Genomic DNA, 13047 nt, shown 5'->3' with positions numbered 1-13047 from the left:
AGTAAAAATTATCGGTCCCAGGTCATTTACATCATCAGAGTCAAAGTCATTGAGCTGAATTTGCATGAATGTATAATATTCAAAGTCCATGTACGTGTATAGTGCGATCATGCATCAGCCACCTCCCCCACCGCCTACTTGGCCACGTCCCGACCCCGCCTACCCCCTTTTTATAAATAACGCACAAGTCAAGGGGGCCATCACAGTCACACACAACTTTACAAGCCACCCACGGTTTCCACAAAAAATATACATATTCCAAACTTACTTTTTGCATTTACTTTGTAAGGACATGTCTTGCTTCCCACAACTACCCTTGCACTTTCAGGAAAAGGTAAAATGGAGCCACATTGCGGGCAAAATTCTCTCGAAGAAGCAAATGACTACTCCCCGTCCATGTTTTTGAGAAATTCTGGTCCAGTAGAGCAGCGTGCGTTTCTGAATGGGACGCACGTGATTTATCAAGCTAGACTTCATCCATACGTTCAGCGTTGAATTTGGTTTAGGGTATCTGACTAGGTAATTCAATAGGAATCGCGCCCTCTGTCGGCGGATTGTTATTTTTATGTGCTTGGTATAATTATTTGTAACCGCAGACAGTGGACACTATAAATAATATTGTCAAAGACCAGTCTTCTCACTTGGTGTATCTCAACATATACATAAAGTTTTATGCTAATAATTATTTTGAGTAATTACCAATAGTGTCTACTGCCTTATCATGCAGCAGGTGCATCCCAGGCCGTGTCCGAAACGGCGACTTCGGCTACAGCTACGGCTAGATCGCGCGCGTCTGCCTATTCTTCAACACTGGTAGACGCGCTGATCTAGACGTAGCTGTAGCCGAAGTCGTCGTTTCGGACACGGCCTTAATGAGATGCACCTGCTGCATGATGAGACTCTACAATCCGCCGACAGAGGGCGCGATTCCTATTTAATTACCTAGTCAGAAACCCTAAACCAAATTCAACGCTGAACGTAAGGATGAAGTCTAGCTTGATAAATCACGTGCGTCCCATTCAGAAACGCACGCTGGATGCTGGATCAGAATTTCCCCAAAACATGGACGGAGAGTGGTCATTTGCTTCTTCGAGAGAATTTTGCCCGCAATGTGGCTCCATTTTACTTTTTCCTGAAAGTGGAACAGTAGTTATGAAAAGCAAGACATGTCCTTACAAAGTAAATGCAAAAAGTAAGTTTGGAATATATAATTTTTTGTGGAAACTGTGGCTTGTAAAGTTGTGTGTGATGGCCCCTTGACTTGTGCGTTATTTATAAAAAGGGGGTAGGCGGGGTCGGGACGTGGCCAAGGAGGTGGTCGGGGGAGGTGGCTGATGCATGATCGCAATATACCATGGACTTTGAATATTATACATTAATGCAAATTCAGCTCGATGACTTCGACTCTGATGATGTAAATGACCTGTGACTGATAATTCGTAGTTAACAAATGTAATTTTGATAAATAAAATTGTTTTCAATATTAATTTTTGTAATTAACAATATCGATCGGCCTACTACTACTAGCAGACTAGTTACTACGTACTACTCTAGGCCTGTCTGTAGGATTAATGATTGCCTTTTATATCATTCTTTGTAATTATTACATTTTTGGTGGCTCATCCGCTGTTTGGCATGTTTGGTCATGTTATCTGGTTATTATATAATTTATAAAAACAAATAATATATATATTAAATAAAATCAAAATCTTTTTTAGTTGTAAATTTTATTTTAAGAAATACCCATGGCGCAACCATTGCGCAACCCCTTTTTCATTCGATATGAAATATTGGGTGCGTTCGATTAGCTTCCCTGGGTCGACCCCCCAGTGTGCTCATCCAAGTGGCGTATTTTATTTTTTCCCAAGGACGAACATGGGCTGATAATTACCCCACGTTCGTCCTGGTTAAGTCGCCTATTTCATTTTCCAGGACGAACGTGTGCAGATGTTTACCCACGCTCCACCTGAAAAAAAACCAGACGCATCATCACGTGAGCCTTCACGTGATGATGCGCCAGGTGGAGTGTGGGTAAACATCTGCACATGTTTGGACTGGAAAAAAATAAAATACGCCACTTGGATGAGCCAGGGAAGCTAATCGCACGCACCCATTATAGTATCTAATTTACCTCGATGGATATCCCTTTGTAAAAATGAAGTGAAAAAGTGATGGCGCCATACGGAAAGTTATCCCCATTGACTTGTCTTTTTCGGAAATGAATGTTTCAGATTTTCAAATCTTGATGAGGCATGGTCTGTGCTTTGCAACCTGCTGGGCTGGTGCCAGGCACTCATGATTTCAAAAACGACCGACACACATTGTTTCAATTTTTTTAAAGTTAAAATTACATTCATTTCTGCCTTTCACAGATTTTCAACAAAATGTAACACTTGTGTAAAGTTTAATAATATTAGTAAAATAAGAAACCGCCTGCTTCCTTTGTACAGGCCACCTCCTTTTTTTATTAGGGTTATTTTAAACGATCTCAGCTAAAACAATCTGAATGTCTTGTCTGAATGTCTTGACCAAAATGTTTTATTTATGTATTGTGTGTTTGAGCAGTACAAAAAACAATGGATATTTGACATTTTAAAAAGAATGGCGGCCATCTTGAAATAAAAAATAAAAAGCCCCTCCACCTTCCTTTTTTTGAGAAACCCGGACGCTAAACATGTTTCTTTTTTTACTCGGCCTTATCAGTGAATTTAATTTCTTTGTATCCGGGGTGACCGCATAATTAATATCACTATCATTAGCACAGACAGCATATTTTTTATTGAATGAAAAGTCACTTTTTGTCTTCCTTCTCATTACAGCTGCATTACATGGTGTGGTCTATCAATAATCATTCATACCTGCGACTCAACTCTCGCAAAAATGTTGAAGGTCATCACGAGGTCATCAGCCAGAAAGACCTAGGATCACTGGTGAGTGAAACACTGGAGTTTTGTCTTAGGAAATGTCCAAATTGATTAGGTTTATATCTTGATGTTTACAGGGATGAGATTCTTCCGACCTTCGTCGAAATTTCAAATTTTTAATTTTAGAAATCCGACCTTTTTTTTCCACTTCCGACATTTTGACTTTTCCCTCTTTTACCTTTTTTAAGAATCTCTATTCTCTAATCAGACACAATGTTAGTTTACCTTTGTTATTGCTATTATCGCGGATCTACGTGGCGTTCATGAAAAAACATCACCTAAACAATAAATTGCCGTCCAGCAGCACCTGGCCCTATTTACGGCTTGTGGTCTTCCTGGCATCGCGCATACGTGCAGCAGCGACAGATGTATAAACTTGTCTCATTCCTCGCTTCGTTTATAGTGGTACGGTTCAATAATGTTTGCGTGTAATGCACTTGCTGCTGCAGCAATACCCAGAGCTCCAAGGGCCCTTAAGCGGGCCCTTGACCCCCGCCGTAAAGGAACTTCGCGGTGGGCGCTCGTGTTGTGTGCTGCACACAAATGATGGAATATTGACATTTCAAATCAACTGAATTTTCAGACCTTTTCATTTTCAATGAATCATTTTCAAAGTGTTTACAAACAGAAATGTTCGTACTTTATTGATTGTTTTATTGTCTATACTAGTATAACCACCAAAACATTTTGATTTGTCATTTTTTCTTTTAGAGGTTTCACCATTTATATTTAACTCTGAATGAATTAAAAAAGATGTACAATTAAAATCTGTGAAAAGGTGCACAAAAGATGAAATTTATTAGGTGATTTATTTCATATGGTTTCTTTTGAAGAATATAACCCCCAAATTATTTAGGTTCACCGTTTTATTTTATTTCAGGAAAGAAACAAAAACAAATCAGTGTAAAGGGTTTGCCACCTGTAGGGGAACCTCTGGTCATGTATGAAATTGTTTGAAAGAAAAATTAGCAACTTTGTTTTGAAGAAAAAAAACCCAAAGTTCTTTGTTTGTACTAGTTTATTTGTTTTCAGAGGTTTTCTTTATCAGTGATAAAGGTTTGCCAAGCGTAGGGAAACCTCTGGCCAATGTTTTAAAGGAACATGTTGCCTTGGATCGGTCGAGTTGGTCTATGAAAAGCGTTTGAAACCGTTTGTTATGATATGCATATGGTTAGAAAGATCATTTAAAACAATGATCCACACAAGTATCACTCAAAATTGCACGGTTTTCATTTTACGTCGCGAACTAACACGGTCGGCCATTTATGGGAGTCAAAGTTTTGACTCCCATAAATGGCCGACTGTGTTTCCCGACGAGGTAAAACGAAAACCACGCAATTTCGAGGCATATTTGTGTAGATCATTGTATTCTACTTTTACAACATCTTTCTAACCATATCGATTTTATAACAAACGGTTACAGGACACTTGTCAAAGACCAACTCGACCGATCCAAGGCAACGTATTCCTTTAACTGTGTTTAATTGAAAAATGTACCACTCTATTTTAAAAGGTGATTTTTTATAATTTCGTAATTTTTGAAAATTAACCCCCCCCCAAAAAAAGAATTATTTGGTTAGAAATAGATTTGTTTTATTTCAGAGGTTTTATATTTAACTCTTAAGACGAGCAAAAATAGATTTGATACATGTATGGGTTCACCACCTGTAAGGAAACACCGGGTCAATTTTTAACTGTGTTTGATTGAAAATTGCGCCACTTCAAATTAAAAGTAGACATTTGGTAAATTTTGAAAATATTGTAAACCCCCCCCCCCAAATATTTTGATAAACAAATAGGTTTGTTTTATTTCAGAGGTTTTATATATTACCTGTGAAACAGAGCAGCAAAAGTCAGTGACAAAGGGTTTGTCACCCGTATGGAAACCCCTGGCCAATTTTTAAACTGTGTTTGATTGATAATTGCGCAACTTCAAATTAAAAGTTGACATTTGGTAAATTTTGAAAAATATCGTAAACCCCCAATTATTTTGATATACAAATAGGTTTGTTTTATTTCATAGGTTTTATATTTTACCTTCGAAAACAGAGGAGCAAAAATCAGTGACAAAGGGTTCGCCACCCGTAAGGAAACCTCTGGCCGTTTTTTTTAATGTTTGGGAAAAAAGCAAACGTAATTTGTTGATCAATCGATATCTTTACCTCGGATGGCTTCATTGCTACTGTGACAGGGGTTTGCTTCTTTCTGTTTTCTCAGTAAGTAGAACCATTAGACCTATTTTGCTGAAACTTTCACGTTTTTATTTCATCTTTCTACATTTTGTCCATTAATCAGTGAAAAAACCAAAAACTACCTTTTAGCCGCATTGTTACAAATTTGTTTTTTCAATGCTTGGTTATTTTTCATCACTTCTTAATTTCATTTTTGTATCTGGTCTGGTTTCAGATTGACAGGGCATGTGCCAAGTGCGGTCACGATGGCCTTCATTTCCACACCAGGCAAACACTGTCACTGATGAAGGACAAACCGTCTTCTATTTCTGCCCATCATGCAAGTAAGTTAATCACTACTTAAGCTTGGTTCATTCTTGCTGCAAATGCAAAGTGAATTTTGGCGACACAGCCCTGTTTTCTTTGCGATCTACGGTGGACTTTACAAAGAGTTAAGACTAGTCTTATCTCAAGTTAGGACAAGTTACTCGTCTTAACTTAGGACTAGCCTTAAGTTTTTAATATCTCCTGGGACTAGTCCTAAGTTAGGACCAGTCCTAACTCTTTGTGAAATCGACCCCAGGATGGTTAGGGTCAAAGGTTAATTTTTGTATGTAAAAGTAATTTTTATTAATTTTTTTGATTTACAAGCATCAAGAGATTGAGTACTCCTGAAGAGAATCAACATCTTCGGATCGGTCTACACTGAGAGGAACTCAAGGCAAGAGCTCACTGGAACAAGGAGATGAAATCACCACCGAGGACGACGACGACATAGTTGTCCTGATGCCAGAGAGATGTCTTACTGATGAGGAGACCAATTTTTTAACTGTGTTTGTTAATTGAAAAATGCGCCACTTCATATTAGGTGATTTATCTTTCGGTAAGTTTTGAAAAACAAGCCCCCAAATATTTGGTTTTATATTTTTAACTCTGAAACGAAACAGCAAAAATTCAGTGACAAAGGGTTCGCCACCCGTGAGGAAACCCCTGGCCAATTTTGTAACTGTGTATGATTGAAAAATGCGGCACTTCAAATTAAAAGTTGACATTGGTAAATTTTGAACAATAACTAAACCCCCAAATATTTTGATATACAAATAGGTTCGTTTTATTTCAGAATTTTTTCTATTTTACCTTTGAAAACAGAGGAGCAAAAATCAATGACAAAGGGTTCGCCACCCGTAAGGAAACCTTTGGCCGTTTTTTTTTTAATGTTTGGGAAAAAAGCAAACGTAATTTGTTGATCAATCGATATCTTTACCTCGGATGGATTCATCGCTACTGTGACAGGGTTTTGCTTCTTTCTGTTTTCTCAGTAAGTAGAACCATTAGACCTAATTTGCTGAAACTTTCACGGTTTTATTTCATCTTTCTATATTTTGTCCATTAATCAGTGAAAAAAAATAAACTTATGGCCCTACCTTTTAGCCGCATTATTACAAATTTGTTTTTTCAATGCTTGGTTATTTTTCATCACTTCTTAATTTCATTTTTGTATCTGGTCTGGTTTCAGATTGACAGGGCATGTGCCAAGTGCGGTCACGATGGCCTTCATTTCCACACCAGGCAAACACTGTCACTGATGAAGGACAAACCGTCTTCTATTTCTGCCCATCATGCAAGTAAGTTAATCACTACTTAAGCTTGGTTCATTCTTGCTGCAAATGCAAAGTGAATTTTGGCGACACAGCCCTGTTTTCTTTGCGATCTACGGTGGACTTTACAAAGAGTTAAGACTAGTCTTATCTCAAGTTAGAACAAGTTACTCGTCTTAACTTAGGACTAGCCTTAAGTTTTTAATATCTCCTGGGACCAGTCCTAAGTTAGGACCAGTCCTAACTCTTTGTGAAATCGACCCCAGGATGGTTAGGGTCAAAGATTAATTTTTGTATGTAAAAGTAATTTTTATTTATTTATTAATTTTTTTGATTTACAAGCATCAAGAGATTGAGTACTCCTGAAGAGAATCAACATCTTCGGATCAGTCTACACTGAGAGGAACTCAAGGCAATAGCTCACTGGAACAAGGAGATGAAATCACCACCGAGGACGACGACGACATAGTTGTCCTGATGCCAGAGAGATGTCTTACTGATGAGGAGACCAATTTTTTAACTGTTTGTTAATTGAAAAATGCGCCACTTCATATTAGGTGATTTATCATTCGGTAAGTTTTGAAAAACAAGCCCCCAAATATTTGGTTTTATATTTTTAACTCTGAAACGAAACAGCAAAAGTTCAGTGACAAAGGGTTTGCAACCCGTGAGGAAACCCCTGGCCAATTTTTTAACTGTGTTTGATTGAATAATTGCGCCACTTCAAATTAAAAGTTGACATTTGGTAAATTTTGAAAAATATCGTAAACCCCCAAATATTTTGATATACAAGTAGGTGTGTTTTATTTCATAGGTTTTATATTTTACCTTCGAAAACAGAGGAGCAAAAATCAGTGACAAAGGGTTCGCCACCCGTAAGGAAACCTCTGGCCGTTTTTTTTAATGTTTGGGAAAAAAACAAACGTTATTTGTTGATCAATCGATATCTTTACATCGGATGGATTCATCGCAACTGTGACAGGGTTTTGCTTCTTTCTGTTTTCTCAGTAAGTAGAACCATTAGACCTATTTTGCTGAAACTTTCACGGTTTTATTTCATCTTTCTACATTTTGTCCATTAATCAGTGAAAAAACCAAAAACTACCTTTTAGCCGCATTATTACAAATTTGTTTTTTCAATGCTTGGTTATTTTTCATCACTTCTTAATTTCATTTTTGTATCTGGTCTGGTTTCAGATTGACAGGGCATGTGTCAAGTGCGGTCACGATGGCCTTCATTTCCACACCAGGCAAACACTGTCACTGATGAAGGACAAACCGTCTTCTATTTCTGCCCATCATGCAAGTAAGTTAATCACTACTTAAGCTTGGTTCATTCTTGCTGCAAATGCAAAGTGAATTTTGGCGACCCAGCCCTGTTTTCTTTGCGATCTACGGTGGACTTTACAAAGAGTTAAGACTAGTCTTATCTCAAGTTAGGACAAGTTACTCGTCTTAACTTAGGACTAGCCTTAAGTTTTTAATATCTCCTGGGACCAGTCCTAAGTTAGGACCAGTCCTAACTCTTTGTGAAATAGACCCCAGGATGGTTAGGGTCAAAGGTTAATTTTTGTATGTAAAAGTAATTTTTATTAATTTTTTTGATTTACAAGCATCAAGAGATTGAGTACTCCTGAAGAGAATCAACATCTTCGGATCAGTCTACACTGAGAGGAACTCGAGGCAAGAGCTCACTGGAACAAGGAGATGAAATCACCACCGAGGACGACGACGACATAGTTGTCCTGATGCCAGAGAGATGTCTTACTGATGAGGAGACCAATTTTTTAACTGTGTTTGTTAATTGAAAAATGCGCCACTTCATATTAGGTGATTTATCTTTTGGTAAGTTTTGAAAAACAAGCCCCCAAATATTTGGTTTTATATTTTTAACTCTGAAACGAAACAGCAAAAATTCAGTGACAAAGGGTTCGCCACCCGTGAGGAAACCCCTGGCCAATTTTGTAACTGTGTTTGATTGAAAAATGCGGCACTTCAAATTAAAAGTTGACATTGGTAAATTTTGAACAATAACTAAACCCCCAAATATTTTGATATACAAATAGGTTCGTTTTATTTCAGAATTTTTTCTATTTTACCTTTGAAAACAGAGGAGCAAAAATCAATGACAAAGGGTTCGCCACCCGTAAGGAAACCTCTGGCCGTTTTTTTTTTAATGTTTGGGAAAAAAGCAAACGTTATTTGTTGATCAATCGATATCTTTACCTCGGATGGATTCATCGCTACTGTGACAGGGTTTTGCTTCTTTCTGTTTTCTCAGTAAGTAGAACCATTAGACCTAATTTGCTGAAACTTTCACGGTTTTATTTCATCTTTCTATATTTTGTCCATTAATCAGTGAAAAAAAAAAAAAAACTTATGGCCCTACCTTTTAGCCGCATTATTACAAATTTGTTTTTTCAATGCTTGGTTATTTTTCATCACTTCTTAATTTCATTTTTTTATCTGGTCTGGTTTCAGATTGACAGGGCATGTGCCAAGTGCGGTCACGATGGCCTTCATTTCCACACCAGGCAAACACTGTCACTGATGAAGGACAAACCGTCTTCTATTTCTGCCCATCATGCAAGTAAGTTAATCACTACTTAAGCTTGGTTCATTCTTGCTGCAAATGCAAAGTGAATTTTGGCGACACAGCCCTGTTTTCTTTGCGATCTACGGTGGACTTTACAAAGAGTTAAGACTAGTCTTATCTCAAGTTAGGACAAGTTACTCGTCTTAACTTAGGACTAGCCTTAAGTTTTTAATATCTCCTGGGACCAGTCCTAAGTTAGGACCAGTCCTAACTCTTTGTGAAATAGACCCCAGGATGGTTAGGGTCAAAGGTTAATTTTTGTATGTAAAAGTAATTTTTATTAATTTTTTTGATTTACAAGCATCAAGAGATTGAGTACTCCTGAAGAGAATCAACATCTTCGGATCAGTCTACACTGAGAGGAACTCGAGGCAAGAGCTCACTGGAACAAGGAGATGAAATCACCACCGAGGACGACGACGACATAGTTGTCCTGATGCCAGAGAGATGTCTTACTGATGAGGAGACCAATTTTTTAACTGTGTTTGTTAATTGAAAAATCCGCCACTTCATATTAGGTGATTTATCTTGTGGTAAGTTTTGAAAAACAAGCCCCCAAATATTTGGTTTTATATTTTTAACTCTGAAACGAAACAGCAAAAATTCAGTGACAAAGGGTTCGCCACCCGTGAGGAAACCCCTGGCCAATTTTGTAACTGTGTTTGATTGAAAAATGCGCTACTTCAAATTCAAAGTTGACATTGGTAAATTTTGAACAATAACTAAACCCCCAATTATTTTGATATACAAATAGGTTCGTTTTATTTCAGAATTTTTTCTATTTTACCTTTGAAAACAGAGGAGCAAAAATCAATGACAAAGGGTTCGCCACCCGTAAGGAAACCTCTGGCCGTTTTTTTTTTTAATGTTTGGGAAAAAAGCAAACATAATTTGTTCAATCGATATCTTTACATCGGATGGATTCATCGCTACTGTGACAGGGTTTTGCTTCTTTCTGTTTTCTCAGTAAGTAGAACCATTAGACCTAATTTGCTGAAACTTTCACGGTTTTATTTCATCTTTCTATATTTTGTCCATTAATCAGTGAAAAAAAATAAACTTATGGCCCTACCTTTTAGCCGCATTATTACAAATTTGTTTTTTCAATGCTTGGTTATTTTTCATCACTTCTTAATTTCATTTTTGTATCTGGTCTGGTTTCAGATTGACAGGGCATGTGCCAAGTGCGGTCACGATGGCCTTCATTTCCACACCAGGCAAACACTATCACTGATGAAGGACAAACCGTCTTCTATTTCTGCCCATCATGCAAGTAAGTTAATCACTACTTGAGCTTGGTTCATTCTTGCTGCAAATGCAAAGTGAATTTTGGCGACACAGCCCTGTTTTCTTAGCGAATGTTTCAAAGGGGTTGAACATAGTTCAACTGTTGCGAGTTATTCATTGTGAGTTCGTGACAACCATATTTGCTTCGCATTCGCATGAAGTATGAACCCGGCTTTAGGCTTCTAGACCCTTTTAGGTTTATCATACAGTTTCCATAGATTGCACAGGGGTTAGTAGGTACCTGTGAGGGCAGAGATGGTTCTTGTGATTTATTTAGCTTGGTCACTACATATTTGGCTGCACAGGCAGTTTTCAAAGGGAGCTGAGTTGGTTTGATGAATGAAATAAATGGCCTAGTGATCAGGGGTAACATTGTTGAAGAGCCACGAGCGTCACTGAATTACGGATTTCAGTGCTATAAGAGGATTAGTACAAGCAGAAATTCACTGTTTACATGACATGTGTATACAGCACAATATGGTTACAAGTGCAGCAATCAGCAAAACAGAAACGAACAAAGTATGCAATTGGATCTTGAAGGATCTAAGGTGGACTTTACAAAGAGTTAAGACTAGTTTTATCTCAAGTTAAGACAAGTTACTCGTCTAACTTAGGACTGGCCTTAAGTTTTTAATATCTCCTGGGACTAGTCCTAAGTTAGGACCAGTCCTAACTCTTTGTGAAATCAACCCCAGGATGGTTAGGGTCAAAGGTGTATTTTTTTATGTAAAAGTAATTTTTATTTATTTATTTATTTTTTTATTTACAGGCATCAAAAGATTGAGTACTCCTGAAGAGAATCAACATCTTCGGATCGGTCTACACTGAGAGGAACTTAAGGCAAGAGCTCACTGGAACAAGGAGATGACATCACCACCGACGATGACGACCAGCTGATGCCAGAGATATGTCTTACTGATGAGGAGGCCGAGCATCCATCCCTCTGTAGTAATCACAGTATGGGTACTTAAATAAGATCAGGATCCTTTATCACTGACAGTGCCATTAGGATTGTCTCAAGAAACAAAATGAGGCTTGACATCCAAATTTAATCTGTTTCCTTTTGTCAAACTTTGAGAGTTTCGATCGGTACACAGGGAACCAGACAAAATGGCCAAACTGTGGTAAAGGTGTTTTTAAACTGTTAGTGTTGCTTACATTAGTTAAACAAAACTAATTAAAATTTAATTGTTTACCTTCATGAGTTGTTATTGATTGATCCTCCCCTTACCCCTGGGGTGGGTTGATCGATTGAAAGAACAAGAAAATTGAGTGAACACCTTAAATGAAAGCCTTCCAGCTCTGGTTAGGATCATGGCATACTTATGGGTCATGACAAGACTTAAATTCTCTTTTTCCTGAGAGTTGGTCATTGCACAAATTGTCATCCTCGATACTGTTACTACGACACGCCTGATACATTACGGAGGCAACGTTGCCCCTGGTCATTGCCTTAGTGCCCCTTGAAATGTTCTTGCAATTATTCCATAGAGGTGCCCTTTACAAGAAAAACCACCTTGGTTTTCTCTAGCAGTGGCTTACTGTTGTACCACTACCATGGTGCATGACTTCCATCCCTTTATGCTAGGGGTTGGGTCACAGCAAACTTCGTAAAGTTTTCCATTAGTGGCTTACTGTTGTACCACTACCATCATACATGACTTCCATCCCTTTTTGCTAGGGGTTGGGTCACAGCAAACTTAGTAAAGTTTTAAATTAGTGGCTTACTGTTGTACCACTACCATCATACATGACTTCCATCCCTTTTTGCTAGGGGTTGGGTCACAGCAAACTTAGTAAAGTTTTCCATTAGTGGCTTACTGTTGTACCACTACCATCATACATGACTTCCATCCCTTTTTGCTAGGGGTTGGGTCACAGCAAACTTAGTAAAGTTTTCCATTAGTGGCTTACTGTTTTACCACTACCATCATACATGACTTCATCCCTTTATGCTAGGGGTTGGGTCACAGCAAACTTAGTAAAGTTTTCCATTAGTGGCTTACTGTTGTACCACTACCATCATACATGACTTCCATCCCTTTTTGCTGGGGATTGGGTCACAGCAAACTTAGTAAAGTTTTCCAATAGAGGCTTACTGTTGTACCACTACCATCATACATGACTTTCATCCCTTTATGCTAGGGATTGGGTCACAGCAAACTTAGTAAAGTTTTCCATTAGTGGCTTACTGTTGTACCACTACCATCATACATGACTTTCATCCCTTTATGCTAGGGGTTGGGTCACAGCAAACTTAGTAAAGTTGTACATTAGTGGCTTACTGTTGTACCACTACCATCATACATGACTTTCATCCCTTTCTGCTAGGGATTGGGTCACAGCAAACTTAGTAAAGTTTTCCATTAGTGGTATACTGTTGTACCACTACCATCATACATGACTTTCATCCCTCTCTGCTAGGGATTGGGTCACAGCAAACTTAGTAAAGTTTTACATTAGTGGCTTAC

At 38.1% G+C, this 13047-nt stretch overlaps 1 pseudogene; it reads left to right on the top strand.

Annotated features, from left to right (window-relative positions):
- Positions 1–1062: 1062 nt before the first annotated feature.
- Positions 1063–11370, top strand: LOC117301807 (annotated as a pseudogene).
- The last annotated feature ends 1677 nt before the right edge of the window (positions 11371–13047 follow it).

This window comes from Asterias rubens, chromosome 17, assembly GCF_902459465.1.
Source record: "Asterias rubens chromosome 17, eAstRub1.3, whole genome shotgun sequence".
NCBI lineage: Eukaryota > Metazoa > Echinodermata > Asteroidea > Forcipulatida > Asteriidae > Asterias > Asterias rubens.
Note: the sequence above shows the minus strand (reverse complement) of the source record. Positions and strands in the feature narration are given on the sequence as shown.